Raw genomic sequence first — 13,861 nt, forward strand, 5'->3', positions numbered from 1 at the left:
CTGTGCCTAACCGCATCAGCCGGAATGATTGGGGCTGGCCACCATTTGTTTTCTATGGGCTTCTTTTTTCTCCTCTTTATTTCAAAATTTAAGTATTTCTGTGCATGTATCCTTGTTTGTCTGTATAGACCCGTGTCTTCAAGTGCCCTCATCCACAGGACAACATACAGAAAGGCTGTGTTTAGGCCATCTCAGGTATGGCCTGGATTTCTGTCATTTGTTGTCAACACACACATGACTCTCTCCTCAGAGGGGCAGGCTTGCTAATGCGCAGGAGAAAGGAACCCAGACTTTCAAGAGAATATCTTACAATTGCTCCTTGCATCTCGGCCCCAAAGCCCCGTTCTGTAAGGGCATCTGACAGCTGTGGAAAGGCTGAAGAGGCAGAGAAATGTGGTCTTCCTCCACTCTCTCTTTTCAGGTTCATCTTCCTTGTGCTTGACTGAAAAGACGGGTGTTTTCTCAGGAGTTACTGCAGCCTCGCAGTCTCCTGCACTGGGACCCACATAGGCACACACTTTCCTTCCCCTTGAGGGCCCAGTTTTTGCCATGGTGGGTCCTTGGTTCCCCCTTTGGCATCAGGATGTCATAGCCCACGAGATGCATTTCTTCCGCATCAGCTTGCATCTCTAGGTTGTCACATTGGGAAGCAGAAGCAAGAGCTGGTCAGCTCTGTGGGTTTTGCTCATGCATGCATGAGTGCACGGGGTGTGTGCATGTGAGTGGGAAGGGTAGAGTTGGTATCCGGCATCTTGCTTTGCTGATACCCATCTTATTTTGATGTAATCTCTAAAATTAGAATACAAGGCATTAGGCATTATTATGCAGTTTTGAGCAAAGTGTGCTTCAGTAGATTTTCCTTTGCTTTCATTTGCCCATCCCCAGAGTTCACTGTGGGACCAGGACTTTGCCTCTAGTGGCCCCAAAGTCCACCATGGGACCTGAACTTTGGTGTCACCTTAGACTTTGAGACAGGGTCTCTCACTGAACATGGAGTTTGCTATTTGACTAGACTGTCAGGCCGTGGAGCTCTGGTGACCCTCTGACTCCCTCCTCCCACCCCAGCCCACTGCTAAGCTTACAGATGATCCCTCCATGTCTGACTTTTTCTGTACATACTGGTGATCTCAATTCGGGCCCTCATGTCTGAACAGCAAGCAGTTTGCCTTCAGAGCCATCCTCCAGTCCCGGAATCACTTTTACTGTGCAGTTTATTTAACGTCATCTATCCATTGGCAAATATTCTGCAAGTGGTGCTGTCATGTTAGTAATATCTGTTCTAGAATGCAGAAGACACCTTTGCCAGCTCCACATCTATCCTGTCACTGTGGACATGGAGGGTGGCTATAATGGTGGCCATTTAAAAGGTATCGACTACCTAAGACTAGACCATGATATTCACATTCCTGCCTTGAAGAATTGGTGACTGAATCTTCTGGAAACTGCTGCTCCCCATTTCCCGCCAGGCAGTAAAGTACCAAGTGAGGTATGCAAGTGGGAGAGAAAATTACTTCTCCAAAACTTAGGGCCTCAATCTGCAGTCTATGTCTGTGGTCAAAGTCCGAGGACCAAGTCTGCAGTCTATGTGGTCTGAGGCGCCATCACAGATTCCGGTTTGCAAGGACAGGGGAGGCCCAGATCAGCAGTCATTTCACAGAGCCCAGTAGCTCAGCTCAGAATACTCAACAGGAAGTCTAAGAATGCTAATTTCTTCTTTAAAAAAATCCTCCGCACCAGCTCAGTTGACCTTCAGCTGTTTGCTTCCTTTTTAATTGGCATAAATCTTACTTTGACAGTTGGGTGTCTCTCTGGCATGTCTAATTCCCAAGAGGAAATTAAATATTGAATTAAATGGTTTTGCTGAGTCCTTGTAGCTTTGGGCTCTTAGCAGGCCATTGGTTCAATGGGTGGTGAGTTGGGAGCCTCTGTCAGCATCATTTCAGGGAATAATGTCTTTTTGGGAACGGCGTCTGATGTGGCCTTCATGGGTCCATTTAAGAGGCTGAATGGCAATAACGTGGCAGAATTAAAGAAGTCCTAAACATCTTACTTAAGTTGAAAGGTCATGATAGCATCATTTCAGAGCAGTGGGGAGATGGCCTAGGGGGAAAAAGCACTCTCTGTGTAAACACGGTTACCTAAGTTTAGATACCCAGCCACTGCATCACAGAGCCCGGTGTGCCTGGGTGAGCCGGTAACTCTAGGGCTGTGATGGAGGTGTGGGGGCAAAGGGTGACAGGAGGCAAGAGATTTTAGGGCACTGAGACAAGAGCGTTTCTGTGTCTTGCCAGCATCCAGACTAGCACCAAGTTCAGTGAGAGACCCTTTCTCAAGGGAACAGGCAGAGAGAGACAGAGCAGCTGTCATCCACCTCTGGCCTCTAAAAGTGTGGGCGTGTGCACCTGCACAAACGTGTGTGCGTGTTGCACACTTGTAAATAATACTTAATGAATATATGCTTGAATTAGACATTGTGATTACGGCAAGGAACATAGTGCACCCTTAACTCTAGCGTTTGCATCTTTCTCTCACCAAGACTCATACCTGCCTGAAGGGTTTGGTCTGCAAATCTCCATTTCTGGACCGTGAAAAGTGAGTTTCTACCATGCAAAGCCCTGTAGCCCCTAAGCAGGTGATAGAGGCAGGCTGTAAAGCAGCTGGTCTTGCCCCGAGGGTTCTCCCTTGAGTAGTCTGATCCCCATGAAGAGGTGCGGTTAACATGCACCCTCCAGCTAGCAGACAGGATCCTTCATCGTCTCTGTGCTCACTAATGCTTCTTGTGCCGAGTTTCCTCAGGAGGTGGTGAGGCTGTGTTTTTCCTAGGTGAGCGCTTCCCGTAGCCAGCATGAGCAGTGACTATACGTATAGAGCTTACCAGATGTAGGAGACCCAGCAAACGTGCCTGTGACCATCCCAAAAGATTGAAAACACTTCCTCTTCTTGCTTCTATGATTGCCCTTGAATGAGGGCATCACACCAAGCCAGTAACTTTCCTGTCTAGTCCACTCTTGAGGTGTCTCAAAGTAATTCAGTAGTAGGAGGAGAGGGAGACAGCCTTGCTCTCCACCTGTAGCTGCCTGAGAGCTTCATGGCAGAGACCTCCACATCAGTGCAGTAGCGTCTTACTCGGCCACAGGAAAGACTTTCAGCATGAGCCAGTGAGATGGTCTGGGATTTGTTAAGAGAAAATGTTGACTAATATTTAAGCAAGGGTGTCATCAGAAATGACAGGACAAGGGCACTGGGCACTGGGATGTGGGTGCAGACTAAAAATAATAGATCAAATCTATTTAATAATATTAATAAAGATAATATATATTGTAATTGTATATATGTACAAAGTACTTAAAAATTAATCCAACATGCATTTCAAAAGTCAAGGCGTGCCTTGACTAAACTCAGGTTAGTAATGTTTGTGAGATTTCCAGATAGTAACAGGTTTACAACAGAGACAAACACACAGGCTCAGACTTCAACTGTGATGCACTGCTCACTTAGAGTTCTCAATTGGAATTTTTCTCTTAAAAAGATATTATCTCCATGTAGGCAATCTTCATAGTGATTTCTTATAAAGACAGGGTCTCACTGTGTAGCCCTAGATGGACTGGAGCTTAGTATATAGACCAGGCTGGTCTCAAACCCATAGAAATCCACCTGCCTCTGAAATGCATTATCATGCCCAACTTTCACAATAGATTTTGTTGGCTGTGTTAATATTCGTAAACAGCCAGCCTGGGAAAGACTTCAACCAGATTTCCAAAGGAAAGGCCACTTTTCCTTCTTGTGTTCCTTTTAAGTTTCCATTTTCCTGCTCCTTTTAACCCAAAACAAGCAAAACCAACAGTAAATACACAATAGTGGCCCTGACAAGAAAGCGATAAGCTTCCCCACAATCTTTATGTGTGCAGAGGTGGGCACCTTTACCTGGGCAGAGGTGGGCACCTTCACCTGGGCAGAGGTGGGCGCCTTTACCTGGGCAGAGGTGGGCATTTTTTCAGAGGAGACCTGCTTGTCTAGTGAGTCCCCCGTCTGGCTGGTTGCAAAGCCGCCCTCCCCCTTCTCCATCATCAGTCTGTTTCTGAGTCAAACATACTAATCTTCAATTTGGTAATTGCATCTTCAGATCCTTTAATGAAGGTGTTTATCAACATATGAATAATTGCTCGGTAATTTTGTATTTGCCAACTGCATCCTGCTGGAAGGGTAGTGGCACCCCCTGACACACACACACACACACACACACACACACACACACACTTGCAGAAGTCCGGAATGTCAAGGGCAGCAGCTCAGAACAGTCCCCCAAGCCCAGTTCACCTGACTGCATCTCTGTCCTCCCTCCTATTTTTCCCATGCTCCTCCAGGTGTTCTAGCTCACTGTTTGGTTCTGTGACAAATAGGTACAGTCCCATGGGAGAATGTGTGGGTGGGACATGCAGGGAACATGCGGTGAAGTCAACTTCTATCTGATTCATTTCTTGTCTGAATAATATTCCCTGAACTTGCTCCAGGCACTGCCATCCACTATAGAAGTCTTCCTTCTGTATCTTAGGCGTGTGTGTGTGTGTGTGTGTGTGTGTGTGCACGTGCACATTGGTGCATTATATGGGGGAGTGTGTGACTTTGTATATATGGAGGTACACATGTGAGAGTCACTCACTTTTCTCCATTTACAGTTTGAGTCCTAGCTCAGACCATAAGGCTTGGCAGCAAGAGCTCTACCTGTCGAGCCACTTCGCCTGCATTCCCTTCTCTGTTTTGACAAGGTCTTCCATTGGCCTCATCAACCAGGAATAGCAAGCTGGCCAGTGTGCTCCACTCACCAACCGTCTCAGCCTTGCCTCCTCCACCTCGTGATTGCAAGTGTGCAGGAGCCATTGTGTCCAGCAGCGTTGTGTCCAGCAGCAGTGTCCAGTAGTACTGTGTCCAGTGTGTACCAAGGGATTGAACTCAAGTCCTCGCACTTGCAAGGCAAGTGCATTGCAGAGTAGGGTATCGCCTTCACCCTCCTTCCTAATATTTTGCCTTAGTCATGCAATTATCCCCATCCTGTGAAAGGGCTGTGGAGCAGCCCAGTGGCTACGAGTTAAGATGAAAATCAGAACACCTTAGTTTACCCACTGTGAGTACCTTGTGCCTGGAGTGCCCTTTGGCACCTGCAGCCTTGGAGAGGGTGTGGCTCAGTGCTGGTCCCCGGTACATAAGGAAGGGGATAGCTCTTAGCTGGCTTGCCCAGGCCCTATTATTATTTTGTTGCTGTTTGGTACACGGACTCCTGGAGAGAGCTGGCAACTAACAGCTCTTCAAGAAGAATTCTTAAAAGCTGTGCTGAAATCTTGCACCTCATGTAGAAACAAGTGTGATTTACATCTAATATGGGTAATTACTTCTACAGTTAATTAAAAGCACTCTCATTAAGCCCCCGCTGTGGCATCAATGCATAGCTCTCATGTGCTAAAGGACCCTGGGTTTGAGCTCACCTTCAACACAGGGCTCCTGCCCAGGAGCAGCTGCCTCCCGGAAATCAGACTCACTGTGGTAAACCATCAGTGGCCACCTTAGTTGAGCACCCCATCCCCCCCCACACACACCGTCTCACTCTTGTGTACACAGCTAGAATTGAAGCCCTGCTATCAAAACCTTGGGATAAAGCCAGCACTTGCTTCCGTGAGGCAAGTGAGCAGTCCCGCGGAGAGAAGGCAGTGACAGTCTCTTGTTTGCTTTGTTTTCAGAAAATCTTTCTTTATGGGAACCTTCTGTAGTTCTCTGCCTTTTCGGCTTTTAGTTCTCTTCTAAAGGAACTACCATTTCTCAAAGAAATGCTCTTTAAGTCTCCCTAACATTCCTCTGCCTACTTAGAAGGTCAGCGTGTGGGTCAGTTAGTGGAATCCATTTCTGATAGGTTTTGCTAAGTTAATATGCTAACTCCCTGGCCACATGATACCAGATGACATAATTCTTAGACTCTTGGGTGATCTTCACTTTTAGATTGAAATTCTTTTCCCTTTTCACAATACCCATAGCTTGAAGGGAGCATTCTTAATAGGCTGGACCTTGGTAAGTGCGTATTAATATAATGTGTCTTCAAACCATTTCATTTTTGGAAAGTACATAGAGTTTAGAATTAAAATATGCATTTATTGGAGAGTATAATTTTGAGGGCACAGAAAGATTGTTATTTCAGGAAGTTTACAGAGGTTCCGATCCTTTCTTTATGTTGCTTGGCAGCATTTATAGTTTTTGCAAAGTTCCCTGCTTCCATCTGCTGGCCAGACGTGGTATTGTATGTGCTAAAGGCATTTGTGAGTGGGAACTTGATAGAAAGTGGATAGAATATATTTTATGTTTTCCTTCAAGGATTCAAATAAGTGACCTGATTTGAATCCTGACATTTGAGCTGAGTGGATTCAGACGCAAGCATCCATCTGCAAGGCATGATTTCATAGCTGCACTAGCTCTCTTTCAGTGAACATGTGGTTTGCCAGCATCCTTCATCGACATGAAGACACACAGGGCACGCCTTAAAACACACACACACACACACACACACACACACACACACACACACACACCAAACCCTAAGGCAACTGTGTTTTCTTGATCTAGAAATGCAGCAGAGTAAGAGGTGGCTATCGGTAAAAGAATAATTGCAGCACGCAGGTTTCCCCACCGAGCTGCGTTTGCCACTGTTTGTGGGGACCTGAGATAACATGGTGACAAGGTGAAGAGATGAAGGGAGAGGACTGACAGATGCACTTTGACGTCCTGTCAAGCCAACTTCTGTCCCTTGGCATTTCACACCTCTGTTGAGGCCAGGGAGCTTAGTGAATGGCATGAATCTACACAGAAGGGGGACTTTGGAACTTACATTCTTTGTTTTCGTTTGGTTTTGAGAGAGTCTCTGGTAGAGGCTGGCTTTGAAGTCATTATGTAGCTGAGGGCGACCCTGAATGGAATACTCAGACTCAATGGCATTCTCTGAGTGGACTCTGATGTGTGTCAGAGGAACCCCAAATCGATTCAAGTGGCTTACACCATCAACTATCAGTGTGTCCCTTTCTCCTACTCATAAAACTCAGCTTAACGTCTGCAAAATGGGAGAGCTGGACTATACAGCTCCTGTGGATGAAGATTCTTTTTATAATCTGCTTTGGAAAGGAAAACAAATAAACACAACACAACAAAACAAAATTGGAGTTGCAGAAAATCGACAAGATGCTCTCAGTCTTGGCATCTAAACTCATTTGCATTGCCGTATTTCTCCATTTGTGTGTCTGTCTATTGAGAAAGGGAATTAGCATGTGTAGCCCAGGCTGGCCTTGTGATCCTCCTGTCTCCACCTTACAGGAATGGTAGATGAGTCCCACCACTGTCACAGGCCCATTACATTACACTCATACGCACAGATCTCTACATATTTTCTATATGTGTATGTCTAGGCACATATATGCATATATATGTATAGGTGTAAAAATATGTATATATGTATTTGGAGAGAGAGAGAGAACGCCTTACTCATGACAAGTATGTGTTCTTTCATAGACATATCCAAAGTGCTTCATGGACTCATTTTTAAAGGAGAAGAAATTATTTTCAGAACAATAGGGCAAGGCCAGCATTTGAGCAATCAGAAAGACAGGCATATATAGAGAGAAACAGTGCTAGCATTGACTCAGGATTCTCTGGACTCTGCACTCCTGGTGCAGGACCGTGCGGGTATGGAACTCCCCTTCATGTCATGGTTCTGCCATGCCACTCACCTGCAGCTTGTAAAGGAAGTGGTACGCACTTGGGTTCCTTCCCAAGTTGATCAAAGCTGTGATTTGGGGCTTGTCATTGAACTCTTGTGTCCTGCCACACTCGTAGGGATGCCTGGTATCTTTGTCTTTCCCATGATTCCCTCTGTGGCTTGTTAGAAGCAGGAGAAGGACACTGTGACTGGGATCAGTGACCTGAACCTAGCTCTCATGTCAAGCCTGAGCAGCCTGCTCTTGCCTTTCCATTGCACTTCCAGAACAGATGGCTGACGTCATCAGTTCCGCCATGTCAGTTCTGTGTTAGGACAGCGCTATAGCCTCAGTACGTTCATCGGCGGTGGCCTGGGAGTCCCTCTAGAAAGCATATCTTCTCCCCTGCCTATGGTCTTTCAACCATGCCTTTCTTTAGTGGTCAGCAGCTTGAGCTTCTGTTTTAACTTTCCACAGTTACTGTGACAAATGGCCATCGGTGCCTTTAGTCAAGCGAAATGCATTCTGTCTCACTTCTGAAGGATGCAGTCTTAGATCAAGCTGTGGGTAGGACCACACTCACCCTGAGGTTGGGTATCCATTCGCTTACTGCAACACCTCTCCGGGGGTCTGTCTGACCTTGAGTGGCCTGACACTTCTCTTGTCAAAAGTCACCACATATGAGAGTTGGGGCTAACTAGATACCATAGAAACTTTGTGTCTCATGAGCTCAATCACACCTGCATACACCGCATCCCCCAATTCTCTTATCTTTATGGAATTTAGGGGTCACGGCATGGGAATACCCGCCTTTAGCGGATTATAATTCAGCTATGCACCTGCCCTTCCTTCTTCATGCTATCAGGGACCTAGGGTTTCAATGGCAGATGTTTTTTCTCAATTTACCAGAGGGGGACTTTATGTCCCAGTCCTGCAGAGCTGTAATGATGCTTACAGATGACCCAGGACCACACTGTCACCGTCTCATGGCCAGAAAGAACTCTTCCCTGCAAAATTCATTGGGAACAACCAGCATACAAAGTGCAGAAGCAAAGAAAGCTCTCTTAAGAAGAGGGAAAAGAAACAGCGCGTGCCTCTGGAGAGAACAAACAATCACTGTGGGCTTTGGAATCTGAAAGCAGGAATAACAAAGAGGCCTCGGAAGAGAAAACTTTTAAAAATGCTGGAAGAGTAAGTCTCAGCTCTCCACTCAGAACAGAGATCCACAAAGGTTATGGGAAGGCGCCACGGACGGGAACCACATCTACCGGCACTTCCTTAGGGGAAGGAAACTATGCCTCCGACCAAGGAGACAGCTATTGTCCCTGTCACCTAAGAGGGGTTAGCCTCAGCTCTTCTTTTTAATTTGTGTGTGTATGCGTTCATGTTTTTTGTATGCATAGTCATCTGTATGCGCCGGGGTCACCACTGGCTGTCTGCCTTAGTTGCTGTCTATGGTTTTTTGAGAAAGGGTCTCTCACCGAACCTGGGCTCACTAATTCAGCTATCTATCCTCCATGATGATGAGATTACAAACACACAGCTCCACACTGGCTTTTCACATAGGTCCTGGACCCAACTTCAGGTCTTCAGGCCCTCATGGCAAGCACTGACTGAGCTGACTCCCAGCCCTAAGTCGGCCTATTTCTGTGGAGCCTCCCGCTATGGTATAACTAACTCTATACAGGGTGGCCCTACACTCTTGGCTGAATCTCATCTGTGGCCAACAACTTCAATCCTCACTAGAGGCAGTCCAGCTGTCTGCTACAGGAAGCCAATGAGCCGCTTCTGCAGGAAAATTGATTGCTTGGCAATGAGTACAAGCCTTTAGATTCATACTTAATACTTAAGTCATTGAGTTATTTTCCAAGCGAGGTTATCAAGTGGGGCTGAAGTACTTATGCAACGACTCGGGTTCAGGAAAGGTCACCTCGGAACCATCCGGAGACGCCCGCTCTCTGCAGAGCGGTCTGAACAATAATTTGTTCGCGCCCAAAGTGACATTTTTCCAATTTGAGCCCAACATTGTTCAGAAGCAAGCGCCGTCCCCTGGGGTGCCTTCAGTGTGGATCTGAGGCGCATGACAAACCAACAATATCATCTAAATAAAAAATCCAGCCTAGGTTTAGTAAATTAATCCTGACAAGAATAAATTGGATAATCTAAGAGAAGCGGCAGGGCTCCCATCCTGCCAGGTGGCGTTTTCCCTCTTCCCTCCGTCACTCAGGTGGGCTCTCCATAGCATATTAAAAATGAAAACCTGCCTTGGGGGGCATTGATTCCATCAGTTTATTGATTAGCACCTTGCCACTTCTTCAGAGGTCAGCAGAGTCTGACCCTCCATTCCTAACCTGATAGATACTTTTCCACGGTGGAGAAGGGAAGAGGTCCCTGTTTCAACTAGCCAGTGTGAGGCCAAGCCGACAGAGCCCAGGAGCTCGCAGTGTCTCCCAGTGGGTTTCAGATCGTAATTTGTGACGCCAGGGATGAAAACAACAGCAGCCACAGGCCACCCCAGTCTCGCACCCCACCACAAAGCTGCATCTTTCTTCCCTTTGGCTTGTTTTACTTTTCAAGTGTTGCACTTTAGAAGGCTGCCCAAGCTGACACTGAACTAACTCTATAGCCGAGGCAGGCACTGACTGAGCTTGTGACCCTTTACCCTTGGCTTCCTCAGTAGCTGGGGAAAAAAGGACCAGCTCCCCTGCACGTTTCCATGGGGAAGAAGATGCTCCTTGCTAGCCTCTTTCCTTCCCCCATGCTCAGCTCACCCCAGCTTTTGTTCCCTGACAGGTAAGTTATGATTGAGGTCTCCAAGGCACCAAGGATTTGCTAGCCCAGTATCAATGAGTGTAGCACCTCAATCGGGAGGCACCTGGTGCCAATGCGTCCCACACCCTGGGACTGTCCCTAAAACTGCCCTTTTCTGGCTTGTGCCTCCAGAAAGGGACAGCAGTAGTTTTTGGAGGCTCCTCTGTTTTGAATTTTTTTTTAATGTTTCTCATTAGCTCAGATTAGCCTCAAGCTGTTTAGTGGAGGGTAGCCCAGAACTCTGGATCCTCTTGTCTCTGCCTCCTGTGTTCTGGAATGACAGACATTCACCACTAGGCACATTTTGGAAGATACTGGGGATTAAAGTCAGAGCTCTCTGTATGCTAGGCAAGTCACCATCAACTGACTTAAGATCCCAGGCTGTGACAAATCCTATTGAATCAGGCCCCAAACTCAGGGATTTTACTTACCTTAAATTCTTCATTCAAACACCCCTTCTCTGTGTAAAACCACACCAAGACTTCTTAGACCACCAACGTGGAAACCTGTGGGATGGGGAGGGGTGAGGGAAGAGCAACTGTTCAGATCACAAATGGTTGTTGTGGAATCTGACCCGGGACACAGGGTAGACATAAGGCATGGTGTGTTCTCGTTCACTGCATCTTCATGATGCCATGTGGCTGGGAGGCAGGTCCATGCAAGGAGCCCAGCTCCTGCTCTCATTAGCCACATACTGCAGAGAAGAGGCCTGGGATTCTGAATGGGACGACATGCACCAACGTCCATGCAGATGCTCCGTGGTGCAGGAGATCTGATGCTGATACTGGAGGAGACCAAACAAGATCCTGAATCCACCCACAGCACGATGCCTGTGGACCTTCTATAACAGCCATGAGCCCTCAGCTGTACTCAAATGTGGATGCCCCCATTACTTGTTTGTTTAAATTGAGATGTGCTAGATGTATGTATTTATAGATGTAGCATGGATGTTTTGAAGTCTATCCTTAGAAAAATCTAATTCACACCTGGGTGCCTCACACAGACTCTTGTAGTGTGCAAAATGGCTCTACTCTTGTGCCCTCTGTTAGGAATCCAGTTATTCCTGAACTGCAGCCCGCACATTGCACAGGAGACTTCCGAGTTCACTCTTCCTTTCTCACCAAAACCGTACCATTAGATTGACAGATTCCTAGCTTCTCATCCTCTGGCAGCCTTTGGTTAGCCACCTTTTCCCGTCTCCTTGTGTTTGAGATCTTAGTTTCCGATGGCGGTTGTTATCTGCCCCTGAAATATTCATTCCCTGCCACACTGGTTCACACTCCTTCAAACCACACACTGCCTTTCTTTTCAATGGCTGCAAAATGTGATACTGTTTGTACACATCGCATTTTCTTCACCTATCCCTGCTTCGCACTTAGATTGTTTTCATATTTTAGCACCTGAGGATTGCTTCAATAAATACGGAAGTCCAGATGGCTCTTGAAACTCCTGATTCGGCTTTATCTCACGAACACTGAAATAGGATTCTTAGACAATGGCTTTGTAGTTTTCCACCTCTCTCTCTCTCTCTCTCTCTCTCTCTCTCTCTCTCTCTCTCTCTCTCTCTCTCTCTCTCTCTCTCTCTCTCTCTCTCTCTCTCTCTCTCTCTCTCTCTCTCTGTGTGTGTGTGTGTGTGTGTGAATGTGTGGCAACATATGTCTCTGTGGAGGCCCAGGCTGACACTGGGTGTTTCCTTCCTGTTCTGTGCTCTGTTCACTAAAGCAGGGTCTCTCAGTTGAACCAGTTCAGGCTGGTCTAGCTACCCAATGGGTCCAGAAAAAATCCCTGTCTTCTGAGCCTTGGAATTATGTGGAACCATGCAGTTTTTTTTTCATGGGTTCCAAGGATCTGAATTCAGATGCTCAGACTTGTGTGAGCCATCGCCTAATCCTGCTTGTCTGTCTGTCTGTCTGTCTGTCTGTCTGTCGCTCCTTTCTTTTTGTTGGAACTTTTATAACCTTCCTGAGATGACCATAAGAATGTATTTTAAAACAAGCGAACAAGCACCTTTGAAACAGCTCCTGGAGTTTCAGGAGCTCACTTGGAGAACTATGCTGGGTTTGTTTAGCTGTTTTTGCTGCTCCACAAATCTTTGTTTTTATTTCTGTTTGGTTTTTGTTTGTCTGTTTTGCATGCACTGTATTGACCTCTGCTCTCTTCCCCTACCCTTTACCCTTGCTTCCCTCTGGCTGAAGAGCCATCCTTGTTGCTAGAGTGTACCTACAGCACCATCTGGGCTTTTCACATGTACCACTCCATTGGCAGAACTTCGCTCCAAGGCCCATCATCCAGTCTGGACTGTCCTTCAAGACGTAATGCAGGGCCACTTCTTTTGATTGAAATCTAAGACTCCTGCTCTCAGCATTTCGCACCTTCTCATGGAATTGTTTTACATGAAGCGCTTATCTTCTCCCAGGTCCACTGACCAATCTGTCCTTTGTATTTTCTTTCCCTGTCTCCAGCATATGAGCATTGCCAAGGCAGGTCCTTCCCTGCATCTGATGCAGTTTGTGGCACTGTGTATCTAGAACCCGGCTTGATATCCGTGGGTACTAAATATCACTCTTCGGATGTCTTTTAGGTTTGTTCACCTATTTCATGTGTGTGTGTGTATGTATGTGTTGGGGGCGGAGGTGCCAAGTACATGCAATAACATATCTGTAAAGGTCAGAGGACAGCTTATTAGAGTTGGATCGCTCCTTTTACCAGGTGTATCCTAGTTGTTGATAGTGTTTAGTAGGCTTAGACATAGGTATCTTTACTTAATGGACCATCTTTTAGACCCCAAATCTTTTGCATAAATAAATTAATTCCATAGTTTCTTGTGTGAATATGTCTTCACTTCTATCTAACAAGTTCCTTAAAGTTGGGTACCATAAATTTCACCTTTGTATGAGGGAAAAAATAATGAAATTGTATTAGATAAAAGGATGCAATAAATATAGATAATTAACTAGGTGACAACTCTGTGAAGGATAGATAGAGAAATAAATGAATGGGTAAGTAGATAAACAGATGGATGGGTGGGTCAGCATCCAGACAGATCAAAGGACAGGTAGATGGGTGGGTGGGTGGATGGACAAATTGATGGATTGATAGATGGATGGATGTATGGATGGATGGATGCATTCATGGGTTAATGGGCAGGCAGACATACTGAGAGATAAGTGAATGGATGGGTGAATGGATACACAGAGTGAGAGATGAGTGGGCAGATGGACTAAGGGATGGATGGGTGGATATTCACAGACTGATGGACCGATAGTTGGATGAGTAGGTAGGTGGGTGGATGGGTGGTTGGGTGGCTGATTGAGTGGGTAGAT

Source organism: Arvicola amphibius, chromosome 4 (genome assembly GCF_903992535.2).
Source record: "Arvicola amphibius chromosome 4, mArvAmp1.2, whole genome shotgun sequence".
In the NCBI taxonomy this organism is placed as follows: domain Eukaryota; kingdom Metazoa; phylum Chordata; class Mammalia; order Rodentia; family Cricetidae; genus Arvicola; species Arvicola amphibius.